Genomic DNA, 14,278 nt, shown 5'->3' with positions numbered 1-14,278 from the left:
TGTTGAGGCACAGAGCCTTTAATTACCTTGCAACTAATGAATGGTGAACGTGGATCGGAACCCAAGGGGTCTGGCTCCGGAGCCCGTGTCCATACAACCTATAAAGCTTCGTACGCGGACGGTGGTTTATGTCATCCCCCGTGATGGTTTCCAGGCTGCAACTGAACATACATCAGTGGCCTCAGCTCTTATCTAGCCCCTGCCAAGCTGCACCTTGCTTTCTTTCCTGTTTAAGATGGAATTCAGATGACCTTGGCCTTCTATGAAATTAACCTCACGCCAAGAAAGTGCTCGTTCGTTCAGCCCTGTGACATCATAGATGCCTGTCCCTGCCAGGCGCTGTGCCTGGAGTCCAGAAACAAGAAGGCAGTCATGTGTGGGGCTCAGATGGGTGAGCTGTGGTCATCAACACCTGAGATCTACGTCCAACACCAGCATGCTCCAGCTGTGGGACTTCTGGTTCAAAACCTTCCGAGCACCTATTTCGTCATCTGTAAAATAAGATTAGGACGACTACCCATACCTTTTTTTTTTTTTTTTTTCCTGTAATTTAGTTTTCAGAGAGAACTTTTTGGTTGAGTGTTTACTTAATAATACCTCCTTGGACGCCTGGGTGGCTCGATCGCCAAGCATCTGACTTTGGCTCAGGTCGTGGTCTCACGGTTCATGAGTGCCAGCCCTGGATCAGGTGAGCTCGAGCCCCGCTTCCTTCTTCCTCTCTCTCTCTCTCCCTCTCCCCATCTGCCCCTCCTGGGATTCTCTCTCCCTCCCTCTGCCCCTGGCTCATTTGCACCCTTTCTTTCTCTCAAAAAAACCAAAACCCAAAGCAAAAACTGTCTTAACACATCTTATCCTGTTGAGTAGAGGAGTATTATGACCGTTTTCGTATGTTTCTGTTTGTTTGCCGATTGTAAAAGTAACACAGGCCCACAATCCTGTCTTAGAACCTAAGGGCCAGAGGCATTTTGCACGTCAGGTTTTTTTTTTTTTTTTTTCATAGTTTAGAAGTGTTTTATTTATGCTGAACATCAAATCAACAGTTTAATACTTCTGAGAAATGTATGAATATTTACATCACCTGAGATCGTTAAAAGCCCTCATATACATTCAGAGGAGTCCAGATTTGCCATCAAACAAACTGTGGATTTTGCAATTGTGGCTGAGGGATTATAAACAGGACTTTGCACATGTTTTAGTAGAAAACTTAGGAAAACACAGTGTGGTACCAAAAAGAAAATAATGATATTAACAAGAGATAACTGCTAAAATTTCCACGTGTCTCTCCTAATTCATCGAATTATTCAGCAATGTTTTCAAACACCTATTAGATATTCCAGGCGAGTGGTTCTTGATCAGGGGCAATTTTGTCACCCAAGGGACATTTGGCAATATCTGGAGACATTTTGGTTGTCATAACTGGGTGGGGAGAGGGGTACCCCCAGCACCTAGTGAGTAGAGGTCAGGGATGCTGCAAAACATTCTGTAATTCACAGGACAACCCCCACGACAGAGAATGATCCAGCCCCCGTGTCAGTAGGGCCATGACTGGGAAACCTTGGTCTGGGTTCTGGGCACATAGCAATAAACAAAACAATAAAAAGTTAATCTGTTTAGTAAGGATTTGTAAAATATATGTAATATATATACACACAGACAGATATATGTGTTTTTAAAATGTGGTATTATTCACTGTATAGTTTGTTACTTAACATTGCTTCACAAACATTTTACAATATTATCAAAAGTTCTTCAAACACATGATTTTTAGGCCCAGAATACATTCCTTCAGAAAGGCATACAATTTTTAGCCACGCCTTTATATTAAAGTGGATTCTTCCCCTTTTTTTTTCTGTTCCTTACCTCTGCATCTCTGACTATTCCATTAGATGCTAAGGCTTGAGGTTCATTCTAGAGGTGGGAGACTGAATCAAAGGGTATACACTTTTTTTTTAAATTTATTTTTAATGTTTATTTATTTTTGAGACAGAGAGAGAGACAGAGCATGAACGGGGGAGGGTCAGAGAGAGAGGGAGACACAGAATCGGAAACAGGCTCCAGGCTCTGAGCTGTCAGCACAGAGCCCGACGCGGGGCTCGAACTCACGGAGCGCAAGATCATGACCTGAGCCGAAGTCGGCTGCTCAACCGACTGAGCCACCCCGGCGCCCCATAGGGTATACACTTGAAAATCATCCTCCATGTGCCTGATGAACTTGCTTTGCAGAAAGGTTGTCCCCATTCTATTTGGTGTAAGAGTTTACATCTAAAAATCGGGAGTCTTGTGGTATTAAAGAGCAAACAGAGCTGGTTTGAGCTCACAATAACACTTCTAGAGGGGCGCCTGGGTGGCGCAGTCGGTTAAGCGTCCGACTTCAGCCAGGTCACGATCTCGCGGTCCGGGAGTTCGAGCCCCGCGTCGGGCTCTGGGCTGATGGCTCGGAGCCTGGAGCCTGTTTCCGATTCTGTGCCTCCCTCTCTCTCTGCCCCTCCCCCGTTCATGCTCTGTCTCTCTCTGTCCCAAAAATAAATAAACGTTGAAAAAAAAATTAAAAAAAAATAATAACACTTCTAGAAAATTCTGATAACTGGAAGAGGCCTTCAGAAGGAGGAGCATACAATATGTTGGGCTCAAATTCTACTCACCATTTGAAACTGAACGGATGGGGTGTATTTCCTCTCAATCAGTCCCATGGCACTCATTGCATTTTAATCCTCCCAGAATGCAAACAGATTGGAGACAGTTCAAAGACTGGGCAGCAAAACATAATTAAGAAGTGACTGACTTATGGGAAAAGATGAAAAGCGCTCCAAGTCCGAAAGCCATGTTGCAGAAACCCCTGGAAGGAGGTGATCACCATTTCCAAGCATGGAAATTCAGGAAATAAAAGACGAGGAGAGGAGCTTCTGGGAGAGGGGCAGGAGTTCAAAAGGTAATGGGATCTACTTGAACAATGAGAATTCCAGAGTGAAATCTCAAGAGGAAACTTCCCCGTGGTTCTTTATAAGAATAATCTGTCAAGGAAATGATAGAATTCCTTTAAAAGAGTAAGTGGGTAAGCCAGTAAGGGAGCGCAGGTCAATTAGATAATGGGATTTTTTTTTTTTTCTCCAGAGGGTGTTGCATGAGAACCTACTAGAATGGGTAAGATTGGCCCTTCCCCAGGAGGTGAATGAGTATACACAGTGTCTGTGATAAATCACAGTTGAATGGAGAACCGTGATTTGAAGGGAAGAGAATGCACATTTCCTCTGAGGCTAAACACCAGCACCACCAAAAAGCCCATCATTTAGAGGGGGGGTCGGCCAACTTTTTCCGTGAGAAGCATGGATCATAAATGTTCTCGGCCGTGTGGCCCTCCCGGCTCTGTGTCACCTGCTCTACTCTGCCTTTGTTGGCTGAAAGCAGTCATAGATGATATGTAAATAATACGCGTGGCTGTGTTTCAATAAAACTTTATTGGCAAAGACAGTGCTCAGGAAGCTTGGTTTGCTGACCCCTGATCTAGAGCAGTGGGAAAGAGGCGGTGTAAACAAAACAAAACAAAACAAAACAAACGAGGAGGTTCTGGAGATGTGGGCTCAAAGGCCGTTTCTACGCCCGCCGGGCAGTGTAACCCAAGGCAAGCAAATTGACTTTTTGAATATCACTCTTACCGACTCCCAAAAGCGGGTAACTGGAGGGTCTACCTTACGAATTTGTTCTCAGAATCAAATAGAACCATGCCTGTATCATGTTTAGCACAGGCCTGAGCACATAGCAGCGGTAAGAACAGGGGGAGAGAAAAGAAAGCAGGTTTTCCTGAGGTTCTTCTCCCATGGTATCTGGGTTTGTGTAAATGTTTCCTCCAAAAGCACGAGTTCCCGAAGTTCGTCCTATTTAATACGCGTCCCAGTGCCTATGCCTCGGCGCATAGCCACTGTCCTGTCTGGCAGGGCCTCTAAGAGCGGGAGGAGGGATGAGGACTGGGTGCCCATGGGTGCGCCAGGGAAAGCAGCCAGGAGACGGGGAGTGAGGGAAGCAGAAAAGGGCAGGGAAGAAACTAAGTGCAGATTCAGCCTGACCGCACGGCGCTGGCCTCACCCGCAGGCAGAGGGGGCTGGCCTTTCACCCTGGGACAGTCGGTTACTGGCCGTGGGCTGACCACATCAAGGGCGAGGAGCTGTCCCCGAGACGCATGGCTCCTGTTGTGCCGAGGGCAACTCTGAGCATGAACTTGGCTGGGAGCTGTTAGCCGTAGACCCAAAAGAGCCGGAGAAGGTGTTCTGCCCGTCTGGCGGGGATCTGGAGGGCCACTGACGGCCTTGCACGCAGTGCCCGGTTACGGCAGGTTACGTAACAGCCTGTGTGTTCTGAGGTCATGCTCCAAGCCACCCACGAGACATAGCTGGCTTATAGAAAAAGGGAGAAGGGCCGAGCCAGGGTGACTAAGCCGCCATCTGTCACTCCAAGGATACGTTGTTTAGCTTACAAGTTGGACCCAGGGATGGTGAGGTCTTGATGGTGATGTTCTCTTTCTGCAGGAGCAGGAAGCAGCTCCTCTCCCAGCGACCTGTGGCATTTCCTTTGCCCAGAGGAGTGAGTGCTGTCGTGCTGATGACCCAGCACGGTGCTTGGCACAGTAGCCCTAATGTCACAATTAACTAGTGGGAGTTTGGCAGCTGGTGGGAGTGGGGTCAGATTCTAGCTCTGCCACTCGAGCCACGTGACCCTGAGCCAATTACGTAGCGTTACTAAACCTCGGCTTCCTCATCCATAAAACGGGAATCACGATATTTCCTAATTCATAGGGCTTTTGTGAGGATTTGAGTTAATGTTTTTTTTTTTTAATGTCTATTTTTTTTTTTTTTGAGACTGAGACAGAGACAGAGTGCGAGGGGGGAGGGGCAGAGAGAGAGGGAGACACAGAATCCGAAGCAGGCTCCAGGCTCCGAGCCCGTCAGCCCAGAGCCCGACGCGGGACTCGAACCCACGGACCGGGAGATCGTGCCCTGAGCCGAAGTCAGCCGCTTCACCGACTGAGCCACCCAGGCGGACCGAGTTAATAATGTTTTTAAGAAACTCAGTACGGTGCCTGGCACCCAATTACTGTTTAACACACGGTAATTTTTTTTTGCTTTTTCACTTTGTTGCGGTGGTGTTTTTGTTTGTTTTGGTTTGGGGTTTATTTTATTTTGAGAAACGGCATTGTCTGGTGCACCGTCTCTCAATTGTATTACTTTGGATTTTTGCCATATCTGTTGCCACCTGTACTATTATGTATTTCGCGTACATTAACTGACTCTAAAAAAAAAAAAAAGAACCCTTAGACACCATCCACTTGCAAATGAGACCAGCGGAATAACGGTTCAGGTGAACCAGTGCCCGGCACACGGCAGGTGGGCTATAAACAAGTGCTCCCATCACCATTGACGTTGACATTGAGGGGCTGCTAGGTTTGTATTTTTTTCTTGATGTTTATTTATTTATTTTGGGGGGGGGGCAGAGAGAGAGCGAGACAGAGAATCCCAAGCAGGCTCCGCGCTGTCAATGCAGAGCCGGACGCAGGGTCCGAGCCTACAAACTGAGATCACGACCTGAGCTGAAATCAAGAGTCAGACGCTCAACCTACTGAGCCACCCAGGCGCCTCTAGTTTTCCATTCCACCGGAGAGCCTGCGTTGACCCATTTCATTCCTTCCTTTTAGAATCAACTCTTGGGAAACCCTTCAGAACCAGCTCTTTCCCTCCACGGAGTGAGGTCACATCTTTGCTCCTGCATAAGCTCATTGATGTGTTCTCACACTGGCTTGCTTGGCTAGGAATTTGATGCATAATATCAGGGTGTTTTTTTTTTCCCCCTTTTAAATATCTCGGGCTCTGACAGATTACAAGGAAGTGGTTACTCAGAGGGGAGTGCTCACGACTGATTACAGGGAGCAGTGGAAATCCCCCTTCCTTGCCTGAAATAACTGGGACTGAACACGACAATATGAGCTTTGTCCAGGCTTGAAACAATATCCTTTCCAAGTGAATTTTGTACGGAAATACTTACCAGTCTACGGTGGTAGTTCCCACTGACAGGCTAGAAAAAGGTTAGTCATTCCGTGTTCCGAAGCTAAAAGGGCCATTGTTAGTGACGATGAGTCCCGGAGGAGTGGAATTTAAGTAGGTGGACACGGGAATATTGGATTCACCAGGCTTCTCCCTGCCCCTTATCCCATTTGATTTCTCTACTATCTCACAAGCCTAATTCCAGAAATAGACGTGCTCTCCGTTTATTCAATTACTTTCATTGCCAGTCCGTTCGTGACAGCCTTTCCCTGGACACTCCCGGGCAGATTCTGGGGAAGTGAGAGGAGGAAATGCCCAGGTTTTTATGGCACAGCAGAGTTCAGAGTGGCTGAGTCAGGACGAATGTCTGTGAGTTCAAATTCCACAGCAATTTTTAATCGCATGTCTTGAGCTGGGTCAGAAGGCCTATAACCAGAATGAGGGCAGGTGTCCAGCCTGCATCTGACTCAGGATGGAAAGATGTGGGATTTGGTTTGGATGACTATCCTAACACTGAAATGCTATTCTGACTCTTGCAGACGTAAAAAAGAAAGAAAGAAAGAGAGAAAAAAAAAAAGACCGGGCAGGATCTCGAGAAATCCTTCCCTCTCCGTTTTTTGAAAGTTTTATTTGTTATCGTTTACAAAAATTCACGTAAGGGGAAGTGGAAGGGGGGGGGGGCCAGGAATAAAAATGGGAACCCATAAATAAATTTCTTTTTCTTTTTTAGGTTCCAAGAAAATTGGTATTGTTGGTCATGTTAGTCAGTGTTAAGATTTTTCTCAAGGCCTGAGCTCCTGGCCTGTGATTTATGAAGGTAGAGCACCCATGTCAGGGAAGATTTCCTTGTAAAGAAAGAAGGTCAGGGTGAAAGGTCCTTTTGACTCACTGTTCTTGGCTGAGGACCCTTATCTGTCCACACTCTCAACACAGCTCAGGGAGGGTCCCCCTCCCACCAGCTGGGATGGTGGGGGGAGGAGGGGGGGAGGGGAGTGCCTAGGACACGGATTTGGTCCCTTCTACCAAATGAGGCCCCGTGCTGGGGGGCCGGGGGGTGCTTCAGAGTTCACTCAAGCCTTTTCTCTTTTTTCCTTCTCCTCTCATATTTTCTTACCAATGCACAGGAGTTAGATCGTTACGCACATTGAACTTACAGGACTCCAACTCTGCGTCCCAAGCTCGGCCAGGGGTAGTAACGGGAGAGGGAGAAAAACAGTAAGGTTCGTGCTGAGGGTGCTTTGCGGATTCTCTCGAAGAGCCTGCGTGGGAGGCCCGCCTGCTCTTGCCTTAGCGGTGGGGGGCGGGGGGAGCCCTCTTGCTTCTTAGTGGGTAAACACGGTGTACTAATTCATTTTTTCCCCCTTAAACCTTGGCACCTAACTGTAAGCCAACGATTGCACCCTGTATTCAAAGTAATAGCCACCTCTGTATTCCAGAGTGATCTAACATGAATGTTGAGGGAAACCTGGAGAATTATCACGGCAGCCTGGTTTGTAATAGTTGAAACAACTGAATACACATAAGGTGGCCAACTAAGAGAGAATGTATTCTGGGTTGGCTATATACCCAAGACTAGTCAGTGGAATTCTTACCTGGGACTTTCATTAGGGCTATTGGGAAAACTCTGTGTGTGTGTGCGCGTGTGTGTGTGTGTTTCCCTTGGACTCATAATCCGTGAGGATCATCTCAGCCTGAAGCTACAGATGACTGCTTTGCTACAGTCACATGGAGAGAGTATACCTGAGAATATTGCCAACAAAAAGGAAAAAAGAGCCAAGAAATGGAGAATGACGTATTCCTGCTAACTGCATTTACACCCGGATCCAGCTATGCCTGATGTCAACCATAAATTTGGATGCTTCAGTTACATAAGATGATAATTCCCTTTTTAATTCTAAAACCAGATCGTGTTATGTTGTTGTCACTTGCAACTAGAGTAGTCTTGGCTATTAAATCATCCTTTTGCTGGTGCGAACTCTAAATCCATAGGTAAATACCGATCTGGGTTCATGACCAAACTTTGCAAGAGAGAAAATCCACTCATCCTAGAATCAAGTGCTTACTCTCATCTATGCTCAAGGTTAGACTTTTAATTTAAATAATTGGTCTGCTGCAATTGCAGATGAGTTTTCCAAGGGGAAGTGAAAAGGTTTTCTAATTGCTGTTGAATAGCCACTTATGGACTAAGTTAGGATCAGTCAATGCTATTGAATGTTGGTATCTGTGATGAGTTCCAAGCATTTCTTTAATAATTAGGTTCTTTATTTATTTTGAGAGAGAGAGAGAGCGAGGAATGGAGGTGCAGAGAGAAGGAGAAAGAGAGAATCCCAAGCAGGCTCTGCACCATCAGCATAGACACTGACACGGGGCTCGAACTCACAAACCATGAGATCATGACCTGAGCTGAAATCAGGTGTCCAACACTCAACCAGCTAAGCCACCCAGGTGCTCTTAATAATTAGTTTTGACCGAGGGATACAGGAGTACTGATGCATAGGGGCACTTGTACCCCAATGTTTATAGCAGCACTCTCAACAATAGCCAAATTACGGAAAGAGCCTAAATGTCCATCAACTGATGAATGGATAAAGAAACTGTGGTTTATATACACAACGGAGTACTACGTGGCAATGAGAAAGAATGAAATATGGCCTTTTGTAGCAACGTGGATGGAACTGGAGAATGTTATGCTAAGTGAAATAAGTCATACAGAGAAGGACAGATTCCATATGTTTTCACTCCTGTGTGGATCCTGAGAAACTTAACAGAAGACCATGGGGGAGGGGAAGGAAAAAAAGTGGTTAGAGAGGGAGGGAGCCAAAACATAAGAGACTCCTAAAAACTGAGAACAAACTGAGGGTTGATGGGGGGTGGGAGGGAGGGGTGGGTGGGTGAGGGGCATTGAGGAGGGCACCTGTTGGGATGAGCACTGGGTGTTGTATGGAAACCAATTTGGCAATAAATTTCCTAATAAAAAAATAATAATTAGTTTTGATACAGAAGTGCAAACTCACCCGTTGAGTCACTGGTTGGCTCATAGTTCTTCCCCACCCCCTCCCTTTGAGATGGCTACTCACTTATATTTTAAGTTTATGACCAATGCATACTCCCAGATATCTGTCCTTAATGAGCCTCAGGGTAATGCTCTGGCACGTGGGATGCTGCCCCGTAATCCTGTGGCTTGGGTCTAACCAGGTACCCGTTTCCCATGGCTGCCCACTGAGTGAGCGGTGATTTCACCATCATAAGCCCTTGACTTGTTTTTCTCGTAGAGATAGTGCTCCATGCCAAGTCATCGACAGAACAGCACGCAACCAGGGACAGAGCTGAGCTGTCTAGAAATGCAAAAGGAAAGTTTTGTAAGCTGGTTGCATAACCATTACCTCCTGTTAGAGCTTGTGCCTGAGAAGACTGTCTTCCTCTCCCAGTCTCCCAGAGAGCTGTGTGCTCCCAGGGGGTGAGTAGGATGGGGATCTATCTCGCAGAATGTGGACACTAAACAGGGACCGGGCCCAGGACCACACAGAAGCTGGGAGAGGCCCACGTCATACCTAATCAGTGAGGCTTCTAGCATCCCAAGATATAAAAGTGAAGAATCACCAAAGATTACGGAATGTTTTCAGCGTTTACATTGAACAAAATAAGAGCTTGAACACACACAAATTACTGGTCACTATAAAGATATAGTGCTTCGCAGAGGGTCATAAGATTTATAAGACAAATTACCTTAAAATGAAATACAGGCAGCGTGATCTACGGAGGAGACTTCTTCCCTGGAAGGCCTGCAGTCTTCTTAGAGATGGCGTCAGAAGGTCAACACGAGGCTTAGGCCACATGCCCCCAGACCCCTCCCTACCAGCCCCACTAGGTGACATTAAAATGAATTTCAAAATGATTAAATTGTGTCTTGTGCCTCTTACTTTCTTAGACCTGGAAGTGAAGGGCATTATACAGTAGCAGAACCATTACTTGATGGGGACCCAAAGGAATTGAATGCTTGCCCTCTGGCTTTGCCCCAACCAGCTGTGTGACCTCAGGGAAGTCATTCAACCTCTCTTGGATTTCCCCATCTCTACAAATGCAAGTGTTGGAGGATGACCTTGCAAGTTCCTTCTAAAACTTTATGATTATATCAGGTCCCTGTGAACAGTCTAGGTCCTAGCCATACAGTGGTGGGGGGAAAATAAAGCTAAAACCACCCCACATAGATCCAAGTCCCTGCTTAAAGGGAGCTTCCATACGATGTGGGGTTGGGGTGGTGGGTGAGGATAGGGATGTGGGAGTTGTGTGTGTATGTGCGTATGTGTTGAGAGTCAGCAAAAATGACAACGATACAATGCCAGGGAGGGTGCCCGGAAGAACAGAGCACTGAATGGAGAGACAGAGTGTCAGGGAAGGTCTCTCCGGAAAGAGGACCATTAGTGCTTATTAACTGATGTGATACTGTTTTAGCAAGACACTGATAAAGGATGTGCAAAGAAGTGATTGGAGGACTCAGTGGGCAGAAGGGCGACTGAAGGATCCAATGGATACAGGAAATGACTCCCTGACAGGTCAAGAATAGAACAGAGAAGAGGAAGGAGAGAACAGTGACATCAGACCTGGGTTCTTATAAGCTCTTCTGAGCATGTCATCAGGCAGTTGTGGATTGGAATCCTGACTCTAACCATTCACCAACAGTGATCCCTACCCTCCTCATCTCCGAGCGGTGGGCGGGGGGGTGGCGAACCAGAAGCCCTGCCTTGAGGGGTATGGGATGGAATAATGTCTCCAAAAAAGGTTAGCACAGAGCCACGCACTTACTAAATGCCTAACCTATAATTAGCACAGTGCTGGCTAATATTTACTGAGCGTCAACCATATCGTGCTTACTGTGTGTTACTTCCTCCCCCCTCCTCCAGACAATCCTAGGAGGCAGACACTATTATGATCCTATTTTATGGAGGAGGAGGCTGAGATAAGGCACTAAGCCAAGGCATGAATGTTAGTCATCATTATTTGTCCTCCGGCAACACTGGTGGAGGTTATGGTGACCCAACAGCTCAACAGGAATGTCAGCACAGACAGGCCACAGTTGCCGAGGCCGGCACTTTTTAGGTGGTGGAAAGTGAAGAAATACCATCTTTGACAAAAGCGCAGTTTTGTTTTCATCCGACATGCAATGTATTTTATTGAGGTATAATTTACCTACAACACAACTGACCGAGGTTGTCTTCTTTAGAATTCTGCCAAACGGATACCGCCACGCAACCATGACTACAACGATGACAATTACTGATTTGCATTTTGTCTCTAGAGTTTTGCCTTTTCTAGAATTTCATATATGCAGAATCATGCACTATTTTCCCTGAACATGTCTTTGGGATTCACCCACGTTCCTGAAGCATATTAGTAATTCCTTCCCTTATGTTGCTCCTGGGTAGCGCCTCGGAATGGGATTGTTGGGTCGTATGCTAAATGTTTCACTTTATAAGAGACACTAAATTGTTTGGCCAAGTGGCTGTGCCGCGTTGCATCCTCACCAGCATTGTACAACAGTTGCAATTGCTCCACATCCTTGCCAGCAGCTGGCATTATCAATTTTTAAAACTTTAGCCATTCTAGTGGGTCTGTGGTAATAGCTCATCGTGGTTTTAATGGGCATTTCCCTAACAGCTGATGATACTGAGCATCTGTGTGTCTTTATTTGTTATTCTTTTTTTCTTTTTAGAGAGAGTGAGTGCGCCAGTGCAGGAGAGAGGCAGAGGGAGACGGAGGTGGGAGGGGAGAGAGAAGAGAGAGAGAGAGAGAGAGAGAGAGAGAGAGAGAGAGGGAATCTTAAGCAGGCTCCATGCTCATCGTGGAGCCTGACCCGGGACTCGATTCCACGGTCCTGGGGGATTATGACCTGAGTCAAAATCAAGAGTCAGAAGCTTAACTGACAGAGCCATCCAGGTGCCCCATTATTTGATATCCTTATTATCTCCTTTCGTGAAGTGTCTGTTTAAATATTTTTCCTATTTAAAAAAAATATTTGTCTTCTTACTGTGTCCTATAGATTTCTCTCTATATTCCTGACACGAGTCTTCCATCAGAGATATGCTTTGCAAATATTTTCCCAATTTTTGACTTGGCTTGCTCATCTCCTTCCTTCCTTGCATCCTTCCTTCCTTCCTTCCTTCCTTCCTTTTTCCTTCCTTCTTTCCTTCCTTCCTTCCCTTTCTTCTTCCTTCCTTCTTTCCTTCCTCCCTCCCTTCTTTCCTTTCCTCCTTCCTTCCCTCCCTCCCTCCCTCTTTCTTTCTTTCTTTCTTTCTTTCTTTCGGCTCCATGAGTTTAGCTTGGAGCTTGAACTCATGACCCTTGGATCAAGACTTACATGCCCTACGGACTGAGCCAGCCTGGAACCCCTGCTTGTTCATCTTCTTAACAGTGTCTTTTGAAAATCACGCATTTTTAATTTTATGAGATCTAATTTATCCATTTTCTCCTTTATGTGAATGATTGTGTATCTTAAGAAATATGTGCCTGACTCAAAGTCACAAAGATTTTTGGCCTGCCTTCTTCTAGGAGTTTTACAAGTTTATCTAGGTCTGTTAGCTCTATGGCCCATTTCAAATTAGTATTTCCTGTATACTGTGAGGAAATGGCCAAGGTTCATGATTTTTGCGTATAGATATCTGATTGTTCTAGCATCATTTGTGGAAAAGAGGACCATTTTTGCCATTAATTAACTTGGCACCTTTTTATAAAATCAACTGATCATATTTGTGTGGGTATATTTCTAGATGTTCCATTGATCTCTCTCTATTGATCCTCACAGCAATGAGGTGTTGTCTTGGTTACCGTGGTTTGTAGGAAGTCTTGAACTCCAGTAGCTGAAACCTTCTAGTTTTATTTTTTTTTCCCCAACATTCATTTATGGAGCACCAACTCCACATGCATTCCCATTCATTTGTTCACCGACTCATTCAAGAAATATTTCTGGAGCATTGATTGGGTTCCGGGCTTGGATTTACATGCGGGGGCACAGTGGTGATCAAATATCTATAAATTCCTTGCTCTCATGAAGTTTACAATCTATTGGGGGCTGGGGGGGGGCGGGAGTTGGAATGATAAGCAGAAATATATACATTTCATTTGTCAAATTCATATATATATAATATATATTCATACGTATCAAATACACATACAGTGCATGTGAGTGTGATCAGATAGTAACCAGCGCCATGAACAAAAATAAAGCAAGGAAAGGAGGGAAGCAGTGAGGGAGAGGCTCTCTAAGGACGAGAGTTGGACATCACCCCACAGAAGCAAGAGTTTGAGCCACACAACACATGCTCCTCAGTGCAGAAGGGGAAGAAATACCCAGAGCCTGAACAGCCAGGGAAACTTTCCGATGAGGTTTCTGCACTGTATTTGTTTAGCAGAAACAATCCAAGTTACAAAAAATTCCACCTAGTGGTCATTTCTATGAAAAAAAAATAAGCAGAATGAGCTGGATGGCCGTTGAGTTGAGACTTAAATGAGCAGCTGCAGGCAGTTATGTGAAGCACCAGACGAGAGCTTTTCAAGAGAGAGAGAACAGCAGGTACAAAGGCCCTGCGGTAAGTACGAAGCTTGGTGTGTCCAAGAACCAGAAAGCAGACTACTATCAGTCTTGGAGATGAAATCCAACAGATAAACAAAGACCGAATGCCCGCAGGGTTTTGTGAGCCAGGGTAAAAGTTTGGACTCCATGCTAAGGGGCCACGGACACCTTTGGGAAGCTTTAGGGATGGGAGTGGCAAGCCTGATTTCTGTTTTCAAAAGGTTGTGTGTGCTTCAGTGTGACTTGGTGGCTTTTTTTTTTTTCGTAAATTTCGTAAGTCCTGGGAACCCGTTGGGGTGTGGCTGTGCCATCTGGCAGCTTCCTGGAAACCCCCTAATCTGGGAGAATTTATGAAAATGTTCAAGGATTGATGGACTTGACATTGTGACTGTTGAATTGTCTTGGGTGCCAACAGGAACTCTTCCTTTTATTGGAATGAGGAATGAATTTTGATATGTGGTCGGTGTGCGTGCGCGTGTGCCTGTGTGTGTGTGCACACGTGTGTGTTTGTGTGTGTGTGTTTGGAATCCTTAAGCTTGATGAATCACGAGGTATATTTCCACATTTTAACTAAATGTTTACTGTTCATAGACCTTCTCTGTCCCCAGCTTTTAACACATTTTGCTTGATTGTCTGAGTGCCCTCTCTTTCTCTCTCTCCACACACACACCCCAATAATTTT

General features: G+C 45.7%; 1 long non-coding RNA gene across 1 annotated transcript; it reads left to right on the top strand.

Moving 5' to 3' along the window:
* Positions 1-388: 388 nt before the first annotated feature.
* On the top strand, positions 389-3,464 carry LOC125162936 (uncharacterized). The gene is made up of 3 exons (XR_007151216.1): positions 389-688; positions 2,719-2,929; positions 3,112-3,464. It is a non-coding gene; the product is annotated as an uncharacterized LOC125162936 (long non-coding RNA).
* Positions 3,465-14,278: the final 10,814 nt, after the last annotated feature.

The sequence above is a fragment of the Prionailurus viverrinus genome, chromosome A3 (genome assembly GCF_022837055.1).
Source record: "Prionailurus viverrinus isolate Anna chromosome A3, UM_Priviv_1.0, whole genome shotgun sequence".
In the NCBI taxonomy this organism is placed as follows: Eukaryota; Metazoa; Chordata; class Mammalia; order Carnivora; family Felidae; genus Prionailurus; species Prionailurus viverrinus.
Note: the sequence above shows the minus strand (reverse complement) of the source record. Positions and strands in the feature narration are given on the sequence as shown.